The 13124-nt window shown below is 34.1% G+C and overlaps 1 protein-coding gene across 2 annotated transcripts in view; it reads left to right on the forward strand.

Moving 5' to 3' along the window:
- Positions 1–13124, forward strand: part of CDH12 (cadherin 12) — a 954721-nt gene that overhangs the window by 318660 nt on the left and 622937 nt on the right. For both annotated transcript variants that reach the window (XM_072825028.1, XM_072825027.1), the window contains exon 2: positions 12689–12768. The gene's annotated coding sequence lies outside the window, so the exon portion shown is untranslated. The remainder of the gene's footprint in view (positions 1–12688; positions 12769–13124) is intronic.

A 13124-nucleotide genomic window follows, 5' to 3' on the forward strand; every position in this document is an offset into this window, starting at 1 on the left:
AAGATGCAAGGACGCATGGAGGGCCCAGCTGAGGTTGGAGGCCAAGAATTGGGAGTGACATTGGTCTATAAAATCATGACCCAGGGATCCCTGGGTGGCGCAGTGGTTTAGCGCCTGCCTTTGGCCCAGGGCGCGATCCTGGAGACCCGGGATCGAATCCCACGTCGGGCTCCCAGTGCATGGAGCCTGCTTCTCCCTCTGCCTGTGTCTCTGCTTTTCTCTCTGTGTGACTATCATAACTAAATTAAAAAAAAAATAAAAAAATAAATCATGACCCAAATGTTTGGTTGTTGAAACAGGAAAGAATCATTTTTGCTTAGTTTCTAGTAAAATGAAAGTGGGAAACAAAGGGCAAGGAGAGAAAGAGAGAGAGTAGAGCCAAGGATCATTAACTTCTACATGTGGTATCATGACTGTATGGGGGTGGGGGCTTAAATAGAAAAAGTAATGGTCTAGTGTCCTTCACAATTTATGGCAGCAGACGCACACCCTATTTTGATGTGGCTTTGCTGGTCACCACTGTAATGTTTCAGCAGGTTATTTTATTTTAAAACCATCCCCAAAGGAGGTTTGTTCCCCAGATCTCATTGACCTCTACACATTTGACTACGTTGATACCTTCCTTCTGAAACTCCTCTCATTTTTTATTTTCTTGAAAATTCATGTTTATCCTCCAAGATTTACTTTAAATTTTTAATTATTTGTGAAAAACCTAATTCTCTTTGCTGTTTCAGTTAATTTCTGCAACTCTTTGTCTCCATAGAACCTCTGTTACGGGACTTGCAATATTTTATTTCCAACATTTGCCAATTTATCAGTTTTATCTTCAATGTTGCACATTTCCTCAGGTCAGAAATTATATCTAATTTATTTTCCTATTTGGTATCTATTCTATTATCAACACTTTGCTAAATGAATAATAGAATAAATACTGGAAATAAAGCTTGGAAAACAAAAAATGACCTACTCTGTCTCTTTTTCCCTTTCCTTCTCTCTGGCCTTTTCTTCTTATATAACAGAGAAAAACAAGAAGGGTGGTATTGTACTGTCCAGTTCAATAAGCATTTAATATTTGATTCTATATATGCACTTTGAAGGACAACATAACTTCCAGAAACACATATGCACAAAACACAAGAGATATATTAACTTGAGATAAAAATTCAAATTACCATTTTGAATAAATATATTTATACTGACATTAGGAAACTTAAGATTTTGAGACGTAGAAGTAATAAGAACTAGAAACTCTAAATCTTTTTTGTTCTTTTTTTTTAGATTAAAAATTAATTTAGACAGCACACACACATGTGTGCACACGTGATCTAGGAGTAGGGAGAGGGACAAGCGGACTCCTTGCTGAGCTGGGAGCCAAATGTGGGGCTCAGTCTTATGACCCTGAGATCATGACCTGAGCCAAAAGCAAGAGTTGACTTAACTTTAATTGACTGAGCCACCCAGACACCCCAAGAGATTTTTGTTCTTTAAATGAAATAGCAGAATGCCTATGTCCTGGGATTCTAATATTACTAATTTATTGTTAGAAAAAAAGGTTGCAAAAATTCTAGCTTTAACAAGTGTCCTAATATGTAAGTTATAAAATATAGATTCGATATCAGGAATTTAATGGAGTTTAATAAGCTCATTAGTCCTGTGGTTAATTTTATAGTTTTAAATAAATTTAATTTTAATAATATGATTTCCTTCCACATGTGGAGGCTCTAAATTATTTGCTTTAACAAAGGTTTTCTGTAGTTTCTTGGCTAATAGTGTTAACTTCATTTTGGAATTGATATTTTAAACTCCCTATGAGCATAGGATTTTCAGGTGAGTAAAATGTGACTCTGCTATCAGAATGATAAATAAAAGTACAGAATTTGCATTTTATAAAGATGAAAAGTTTTTAAGTGTGAGAAAGCAAAACTTTAAATATAATACTATTTAAATAAACGTTAAGGAAAAATATTTTTTTTTTCATTAAGGGTATTTAAACATTATTTGTAATTATATATATTAATACCAATTTTCAAGCAATCTTAAATATTTTTAAAAATCTAAATACATCTTCTTATATTTTAAAAATATTTCCTTATTTTTTTGGGGGAAGGGCCTGAGGGAGAGGGAGAAAATCTCAAGCAGACCCCTACTGAGCACAGAACCTGAGGTAGAGCTGGATTCCAGGACCCTGAGATCATGACCTGAGCCCAAATCAAGAGTCAGAGGCTCAACTGACTGAACCATCCACCAGCCCCTAAATGCATTTTATTTAGAAAATATAAAATATTTAAAAAGTATATTATATTTAGTGGTTTTATCTTTCATTTATTAGTTTGCTAGAACTAATACTCTTTTAAAGATGCACATTATATTCCTTTACTAATATGTAACCTTACTATGGGTATTTTAAAAACCTTAGAAAAAGGTGAAGATACACATAATTCAGTGATGGAAGGAACATCATTTTTGTATGTATAGAATTGTTCTCATCTTCTTTCTAGTATTTTTTTGTCCATTTATTTTTTTAACACCTTTCTGATGATTCCATTTCTGTATTTATATCTTGTTGTCCCTTTACTTATTTTCTAGTTGATGTAATGAATATACCATATTTCAATTTTGTTAGCATTCCCTTATGTGTTTGTAATTACAAATGTAGAGTTCTCTGATTACCAGAAATTAGAGTACAGCAATTAACTTCTTAATAAAAATGAAAAATAAAATGCTTAATTTTCATAATTTATTTTACTAACTCCTAGACTTTTTTTGATGTAATAGAACCATTATGTCTCTTCTTCAAAAACAGCAAATGGTGGGTGCCTGCGTGGCTTAGCATCTGCCTTGGGCTCAGGTCATAGTCCCGGGGTCATGGGATCAAATCTTACCTCAGGCTCCCTGCTCAGTGTCTGCTTCTTCCTCTCCTTTTGTTCCTCCCTGAAATCATGCTCTTTCTCTCTCAAATAAATAACACATTTTTTTTAAAAGCAAATAAAATTTATATTACATATCTGTATTTAGAATCATTCATACTTATTTCCCTGTCTTTGATTTTTTTTTCCTTTTTTGTATAATTGTTTATGCCTAAGAGTCACTATTTTGGGTCAACTGATATTCATCTGTTCATGGCAGGATAGTGACAAATCATTATATAGGTGGCCTGGACCGATTTATATTTCTGCCAATACTATAGGAATGTTCAAATAGTTCCGCATCTTCTCAGCACTGGTAATTTTTATAAGTTTTATTTTTGCCAGCTTAGTTGTCAGTTGCATCTTACTATGGCCTTAATGTATTTGATCTCTTTACTAGTAGGTTTGAGTATCATTAAATAGATTTTAAAAGTCCATTTATATTACTGTTTTTTTCTTAAATATGTTTATGAGTTGCAACTAATTTAAAATAGAGTGTATTTTTCTAGTTGTATTTGAGAGTTACTTTATATAATCGGAGTAATGATCATTTGTCATATCTATGACAAATATTGTTTCTCAAACTGTGCCATGTCTTTTTATCTTATTACATCTCTTGGTGAACAAATAATTTTAACTGTGTTAAAGAACTTTATTAGCCTGTCTTTGTATGGGTAGAATGTTTTAGTACATTTCTAATAATTTCCTACCCCAAGTTAATAAATACATTTTGTTTTGTCAAAAATTTTATACTACTTATTGAAAAGTCTGTGATTCCCTACTAGTTTTTCAATTTTTTTTTCTGTATATCAGGTGTTCACATATGGGCATGTGTGTATGTGTGTGTTCTCATCTGTTTCATCATTTTTTTCCCCATAATTCATATGACTGTTGTAAGCCATATAAGCCTTAGTCTTGCATAGGACAAAACCATGTGCTAGTTAATGTGTGAACTATTCTCACCTTTATATTATTTAGTATCACTTTTACAACTTTGGTGAAAAACCTTATTTCTTTTGCCCAGAATTATTTGAATTGATAGACTCTTGATACTGATTCAGTAAGGAAGGTGTCTCTCTACATGTATTTAGTTCTTATTTAACAGTTATCAGTCAAGTGTGACAATTACATCAGAGAAGATTTCAAAAGACAAATTGAGGCATATTAAAAATTTTAGGATTTTATTGGAGCAAAAATTGCTTCAAATTTGGCACCACCAAACCAGAAGTCTGGGACTTCTGGAACAATCTGTCAACAAGAGGTAAGGGAGAGACTTCTAACAGAGAAAGTGCAGAGGCCAAAAAAAGGACATTACCTGATTGGTAATAGCTCAAAGCCTCGTTGGCTCTTGGTGATTGGTTGTCCTTGGGTTCAATTTCTTAACCTTGAGGCATTTATAGGCTTCATTTTTGGTTTGCTCAGGGAGGCCGCCATGGCATTTGAGCCCCATCAGTCTAATGACCTCCTTGTTTAACTGGACAAAGGTATTACACCTTTTTTGTTAAATATATTTCTAGCTATTTAATGAATATTTATAAGATAAATGCTTTTTAAATTGCACTTTTTAAATCTTGTTGCAGGTCGAATGGAATGCAGTTATCTAAATAAACATCGTTCGGAAACTTTCCTAAAATATTTTATTAGTTGTGATTTTTCAATGGATGGTTTGATGAATGAAACTTTGAGCTTCTAGTGTAAAATGCAGACTGGCCTCCAAAAACTTTTAGTGTTCTACTTTTATGATCCTGTCTCTGCTGTTTCTTGTTCTTATCTTTTTATCTTATTGAAATATATAGAGCATCTATTATGTTGTGTGATTTTAGACCAGAACCCATTATATTTGTTATAATTCAACTTCCAAGTTTTCTTTGTGGTGGAGGTTGTGAGGTCTTTTCTGCAGGGATTTGTTGTCATCTGGAAGGTGTTATATAGCCCATTCCACTTTAAATCCAAGTTTTGATGTAAAGATTGATTTTGAACCAAATAATGTAAATGAATTCTCCAAATTCAAATGAGAGCTGCCTTCAACCACACATCCTCAGAGCAGACTTGTAGTGTTTTTTTTTCTTCTTTTGATTTGTTGTTGTTGTTGTTGTTTTAAATCTCCAGAACAAAGATAAAGCTGCTTTGTTTCCTCCTTTAAGAAAGCCATTTTTTTCCCCCTAAGTGATAGCCTTCCTGGACTCCAGTTTTCTGCTTTTTTTTTTTAATTTGCCACTAACTCTGCCAATACAGAGCCTTCATTCACAGAACACTTGGGCTGCCAGCTTCTTGGATTCTTAATTAATCTCTTGTCTACAATATTCACTTACCTCCCTGTACTTGTCTGCCAGCTTGGCTCCTCACTGTCGACTCTTCTTTTATTTTTTTTCAGGTTCATCCACTCATTGAAAAATGTGTTTGTTTCTGTGTGTATTATCATCTTGTTTTGGCTTAGTTTTTTACTAACATGTTTGTCTATTACAGTAAAATTTCTATTCCTCCATTTTATGGGAAATCATTAATATTATTTTAAATGTTATGATACTATCAGTTACCCTAATTCGGACAAACCTATTTTTATACTATTCTAGTCTTTTAATGATTTATCTTTTTGTGTGTGTGTCTTATTTGGCCTATTAGTCTCTTTGAATGTATTGAGTGAAATACTCTTGTCATTTTAAAACGTTTCTTCCTTCATTTCTTTAGCACATTGGTTTTCTTTACATGTTCTGCATTTTAAGTACTCTATTCTTAAGTATTACTCATTCTTTCTCAGAACTTCTAATGTATTTTGAACACAGAGACCTTAAATCAAGCCAAATATACATTGCAAAAGTCAGTATGTTGCTCTTTGAAACATGGGTGATGCTTCAGTGGTCCATGATCTGAAGTTAGAAATCTGGGGACTATGATATTCATTGTCATATTTATTATTCAGTGGGTGTGGGTCAACACCAAGGTCCTGAGAGAGTGCCTATAAGGAAAAACCTCTTTTTTATCCCCCTGCATAAGTAACCAATCTTACACATCTGTTTTTCTATTTAATTGGGCCTCCTTTGCGAGTAATAACTGTATCAGGAGAGAACTTGACCACCTGCAGATGTTCCATTGGTTTGGCTGTGGTTTATTGGTGGACCTCACAGTGTGGTTGCTTCGAAAGTTCTGGAAACAAAGCCTTTAAATAATTTCTAAGTACAGCGTTCCACAGAGGCGCCTCGGTTTTTAAGTCTTTTAATTTGTGAGATATTAGTGGGATTTTATCAGAGCACTCTACCTGTTTTTCATTATAACATTTTTGGCAGAGATAATTACTACAGGAATCTCAAGCTTATTTGTGAAATAGACACATCTCATATTTTGGCAGAGATTTGTCTCTGATCCCTTTCATTACTATCCAGCATTATATAGGTTTTACTTCTTTTTAAATATTTTTTTCATTTTGGGAATGCTATTGGAAATAAGACATATGTTTATGTCCAACTTGCAATCTTTGCAGTGAGTCCTGTCACCTGATAAAAGGTAACTACTAGTCCTCAGCTGATGTTAGTCCTAGGTTTTCTTACCTTAGTTGAAATGACCTCATGAATTGTGCTCTTTCAAACTTACTTGCTTTGAATACTGCCTGGGGTCTTGTTGAAGCACTTACACCACCTGTTTTTTTCACACTTCCCTCCATTTATGGTTTTCTGGTGTCATTTATTTTCATTGCTGTACATCTTGACCACTACCCTGCAATGAAGCAGGTTAGCTGCTAATAAGAGGATTTATCTTTATGGCAGAAGCAGCTAAAAGAACACACAAAAAATATCTGATCCTTAGATATAGCCTTTTTACCAATAAAATGGGTATCTGGTCTTATTGCTTTGTCACCTAAGAGCCTTTACTAAGTATAATTCTCCTGAATCCAGTGTCATCCTCTTTTATGAAAGTGCATGGCACTGGCCCACCATGTTTTCAAATATTTATGTACTCATAACTCATCTTAGTAATACTAATCTGTTTTGTGATTGTTTCTCCTAAGTTAGGTGTATTATTCTTTTATTTTTTTTTAATTTTTATTTTATTTTATTTTATTTATTTTTTTTCTTTTTTTAGGTATATTATTCTTAATCATGATTACAATATACTAAAAAAAACACTTTATTTGCCTTATCCAGCATCATACATACTCAACATACAACATAAATCCCTTGCATGCAATTATATGCACACATGCACGTACAAACCAAAAATACTGAAAATGTTTTCCAATAAATTGTAAGTACAAATATTTTTATGAATTTAATCACTGAAATGAACACAATAATTCAAATATATAAAGTAATTAGTTATATTTGCATTTGTTATGAATCAGGTGGTTTCAAACATGTCGATTACTTTGGGAATTTGAACAAAGTTACAGTAAACATTCTTGTGCCTTTCTCTTTGCACATATGTGCAAGGCTTCATCTAGCATGGTTATAAGGAGTGAAATTGCTGGGGCAGGGGTTGCTTGCATTTTCAACTTTACTAGATACTGCCACATGGTTTTTCAAAGTGGTTGTAACAATGTTCACTTCCAACACTCCACATCCTTGCTAATTATTGATCATATCAAGCATTTTATATAATTAAAAGCTATTTTTGCCAATCTAATTGAAGATGGAACAGTATGTCATTGTTATTTTAATTCGCATTTCCCCCATAATAGCTGATGGAATCCCTTTTTGGTACTCTTTTTGGAAGTCTTGTTTTCCTTTCTGTAAATAGTTGGCTTATAATTTCAATATTTTTGACTACTGAAATTCTTATATAATCTATACTTGAAACTTAGTTTCATAAATTGCAAATATCTCCCTGGAATCACATAGCTTCCTTTTGTTTGTGAAATTTAATTTTGAATACATTAATCTTAAGTAAAATTTGTCATTATTTTGCTTTGTGCTTTTAACATCTTTGTTTCAAGAAAGCTTTTTGATTCCTATTTCATAAAAATATGTTCTATATTTTCTTTTATAATCTTAAGCTTTTATTTCCCTATACTGAAAGTTATTTTTGTGTATGATCTGATAAAGGAAACAATTTTGCTTTCTTCTTTTAACTCTGAAAACTTTAAATATATTATATATCTCTTCCAAAGTGTTCTATTATTTCCAGTTCTTAAAAAACAAATTTTCCATTCCATTGCTTCTGGTGATGTTCATTCATGTGTTTTGCTTTCATTTACTATTTTTTCCCTGCGATGGGAGTCCCGTGCCTTCGATTATGAAAGAATACTTTAAAGACATTTTTGTGTTTGCTCAGCTGAGACTCTGATGCTGTCACCAGTGCCATAATAATTTGGGTTGGAGTCTCCATATTGTACATGTGTGTGAATCTGGACCTCCTATACACACACAGACTATGCTAACCCTATGATTTCTCCATGATGACCTCTTTCTGTGATCCTCGGTGAGCAGCTAGTATTTGTGCAGCTTCACAGAACTGATGTGCAGAAGGGTTTCTCATTCCCATCCCATAGACGGGACAACCCTCCTTACATTTACCCATTGCATGCAAGTGTCTTGTTCCTAGTTCCTTTAGTTCATATGGCGGCAGTGCATGTGCCCTTAACAGAACTGGGAATTGAAACCTCACTGAAGCCATCATGCTTTTATTTATCTTGGATAATTTCGAACTCCTCAGCTCCTACTTCTCTTACTTGATTGCCAGTTCCTTTTTTTCTGTCAGGTTTCCTTAAAAGTTGACCTGGCATGAGCTATTTTGTAACAAGTATAATAACTTCTAAATGCAGTATGTATTAGAATTTACAAGGTGTTAATTTAAATTTGTCTACAGGTTTATTTAATTAAGATTTTTCTAAAGATCATGGAGCTATAATTCAGAAACTTCAGTCCTGTAGTAGTATTCAACGAAGCATAGCATAATGGTAGATTGGCAATGGTCCTAGTCTACCAGGAAGAGAAATGATCAATTATTTAAGTTACAATATAAGTAATATCTATCCCTCAAAGCAAGTTAAAATTATGCCTGTGTTATATTGTCTTAAACCGTATCTTAAAACACTCTCTCATTGTGTTTGATTATATTTCTAATACTATCAGGGCTACACACATTGTGTTATGTGAAATCGACTCATGAAAAAAGTATTTTGTTCTAGTAATGTTCTCTCCTCTATGGAAGGAGATAGGAAGGTGGTCTGTGGTAGGCTGAAAAATAGCCTCACAAAATATAGCCATATCCTGATTCATGAAACCTATGAATTTTACCTTTTAAGGCAATAAAGGGTCTTTGTGAATGTGATTAAAAAGATCTTGAGATGGGAAGGTTATCCTTGGATGATTTAGGTGAGCCCAAAATGCAATTACATACAGATCTTCCTGAGCAACATTTTAACGAACCCATTACAAGTTGAAAATATCGTAAGTCAAAAATGTATTTACAACTCCTAACCTACAGAACATCACAGATTAGTCTGGCTTACCTTAAACACACTCAAAACACTTCCATTAGCCTACAGTTGGGCAAAATCCTCCAACACCAAGTCTATTTGATAATAAACTGTTGAGTATCTCATGTAACTTACTGAATAGTGTCCTGAAAGTGAAAAACAGAAATGGTGGTGTGGGTGCAGAATGATTTCCAGTGTATCACTTGTTTACCCTCATGATGGGATTGTTCACTAGGACCTGCACTTGCTGCTGTCACCCAGCATCATGAGACGATCCTACACATCTCGCTACTCCAAGGAAAGGTCAAAATTCAGGATTCAAAATTAGGTTTCCACTAAATGTGTATCACTTTCACACCATCACAAAGTCAAAAAATCTTAAGTTGAACTGTCCTCAGTTGGAGACTAACTATAGCTATAAGCACAGGGAGTTTTAACACACAACTGAGGGGAAGCAATGTGAATGAGGAAAGAAAGATTTGAAGATGCCAGCCTTGAGGATTGGGAGGGTGGCCACAAGGCACAAACCGTGCTGGCAGTCACAAGAAATTAGAAGAGACGAGGAAAGAATTCTGCTCGAGGTCCTCTGGTGGAAGAAGAGTCCCACTCTCCCCTTGATTTCAGTTTTCTGACCTCTAAAATTGTGAAAGAATAAATTTCTGTTGCTTTAAACTAATACGTTTGTGGCCATTTCTTGTCACATCCACAGGGAATTGATACAGATTTTGGAATTTTTTAACCAACATTTCTAATATAATTTAAAGGTTTGGGATGGCTTAGAATTTCTTTCTTTCTTTAATGGTTTTTAATCTTAAGGATTTTGTCTGAGAGGTAAAACTGCTGTTAGTTACCAGATCTTTCAGTCTGCTCAGGCTGTCATAACAAATTACCATAGACTGGAGGGCTGAAAAAGAAAACCTCTATCTCTCATAATTCTACAGATTGGGAACTCCCAGATCGAGATGCTGGCAGTTCCTGGATTCTGAGAGCCCTCCTTCTGGTTTGCAAATAGCCGTTTTCTCCACATGGCAGAGAGCAGGGAGGCAAGCTCTCTCCTGTTTCCTCTTATAAGGGCACTAATCCTTTTACTTTCCAAAGCTTCACCTCCAGATACCACCATATTGGGGATTATGACTGTAACATGTGAATTTCAGGGAACATAAACATATGGTTCATAACACTATAAAAACAGAAGCATTACAAGAGTTGATTTTTACTTCCAGAAAACAACCCATATGGATTACCAGTCTAGCCTATTGTTATATTTTCCAGTCAATTTTTGTGATAAAAGTAATAAATGCTTTTAAGTATTACAATTACAGTTTAGTTACAATGTTTATGATTACAGTTTAGTTACAACATTTAATATGCAGATATTGATTTTAGCTATGTTATAAATTCATTAAACATAAAAATTCTCGGGTAAAATTAATTTAACTCAGATGCTTAAAAAATTTAATTATATGGGGCACCTCGGTGGCTCAGTTGGTTAAGCATCTGACTCTTGATCTCAGCTCAGGTCTCGAGCTCAGCGTCTTGAGTTTGAGCTCCATGTTGGGCTCCATGCTGAGTGTGGAGCCTACTTAAAAACAAACCAACCAACAAATAAAAAACAATGAGCTTTTTGGGAGCATCAGGCCAGCTTAGTTGAAAGAGCATGCAACTCTTGATCTCAGACTTATGAGTTTGAGCCCCACGTCTGGTGTAGAGATTATTTAAATAAACAAATACTTTGAAAAAACATATGCAACATAGGCATAGTAATAGTATCTACTATTAGAAGAAAATATATTAGTTTTTATTAAATAATATATGTTTCTATATGCGCCTTTTTTTTGTATTAGTGTATGACACTTGACTAAAAATTCAGGCAGCTATGGTTGTGTGCACATGGCAATGAAGACTGTTTTTTAAAGTATAATGAACGTCAGTAAGAATAAGTGATAATACATATCCATGGACTGTCTTAAAGATTCCTCAGAATCAGACACCAGAAAAAAAAAAAAAAAAGAATCAGACACCAGAGATGTATTTTCTAATTTGTATGGGCATCTTTCTTTGAGTCACTCCTTATATATTACCGAGATAGGAACATTTCTAGCAGAAATGTAAGGTGCATTTTCAATATTATAGTAAGACCTAAGACACTATTTATTTGAAATATATTATGTGATTAGGGTCAGAGATATCAGTATAAAATAGTGGTTTCCATAAGAGAAACTTTTATGGATAGATATGTATACATGCCAACAGAAATACATATATTTCCCAGGTCAGCCCACAGAAAAGGGTTAGAAGCAATGGCGCCCCCATAGCAACAGGCACACTTAGTGCCTAGACAATGGTTTCTAAACCATTCACCAGTCCAAGAAACCAGGATCCCTGAAAATATTGCTGAGTCTAGGGCTGAGGCAAGAAATACATAAGATTAGCATGAATTTGCTCCAAGTGTCAGAATATAAGGAACTGCTCAATAAACATATTTGTATGGAATGTCAAAAGGTCACAAAACCAAGTGAAAGAGTTCAAAAAGGCCAAAGCTGGAACCAAAATAATCGGTGTACAAAATAAATATCCATGAATTCATACTGATGTAGACAGATTTCTGAATGAATTAATGACTGATTGAATACACAAACAAGCAAACAAATTGGGTGAACAGAAAAATCTTTCTTGCAGAAGAATTCCAAATAAATCTTGAAAATATTTCCCACTCCAGGAGGTGGAACTTCATTCCCTACCCCTGAGTGTGGACCGTGTTTGTTGACTTGCTTCCAAAGGCACACTATGGAAGGAAGACCAGAAATCAGGCTGGTGTCGTGCATCCTCAATGTGAAGTTATGAGAACGACACTACCTGTATGGTCCTCCTCCAAAAACCAGCTTAAGGAGAATAATTAGGACCATCCATCCCCCTGGTCCAGTCATGAGAATATCAGGCAGATTCTAGTTAAGAGACATTCTGTGAATGTCTGATCATTACTCTTCAAAACTCTCAAGATCATCAAAAACGAGGAAAATCTTAAAAAAACATCATCTTCCAGAATAGGCTGAGGGGACGTAAAGGCTAAATTCACTATGATATGTGGAACAGAAAAACGGAGAAAAAGGGAGAAAAGGGAGAAAAACTCATGAGTCAGAATAACGTATCAGTGTTGGTTCATTTGAGTCCGTATATCGCAATGTATCACAAGTTACGATAATTAAATCATTGTAATGTAAATGCTAACAATAGAAAAAATGGATATGGGGCTTATGAGAACTCTGACCAGTCTGTGCAACTTTTAAAGTATATGTGAGCTATTCTAAAATAAATGTATATTATTAAAATTTTTTTGACATTACAACTTTATGTATCTTTGTTTTCCCAGCTCTGTCTGACTCTGGGAATACAGTCTATTTGGAACTCAGTAAAATGCTGGAGTTTTAAAGGATGCCAGCCTTTTCAAAGGTAGGTGACATTTAACTACTGTTAACTTATGTGTTGCTGTGTCTTAATAATTCAAAATTCAAATTCTTTTAAAAACATTTACTTTTAAAAATATTTTATGAGAAATAAAAATATTCAAACATTTATATGCTTATAGACAGTTGACATGAACCTGACATGACCATCAAACTTAAGTAGGCATTTTTTTAAGCAAGAGTTCTATATATTTAAGCTTCTTCACTGAATTTTTCTCACACCGTTTCAATTTACATGCAGATTTGAGAAGACCTAGTGGCTATGTGCCTCCTTAAGAACAGAAATTGATTTTCTCCTTTTATATTTTTATGACACATTGCCTACTCCCTCATAATTAGTGG

The sequence above is a fragment of the Canis lupus genome, chromosome 4, assembly GCF_048164855.1.
Source record: "Canis lupus baileyi chromosome 4, mCanLup2.hap1, whole genome shotgun sequence".
NCBI lineage: Eukaryota > Metazoa > Chordata > Mammalia > Carnivora > Canidae > Canis > Canis lupus.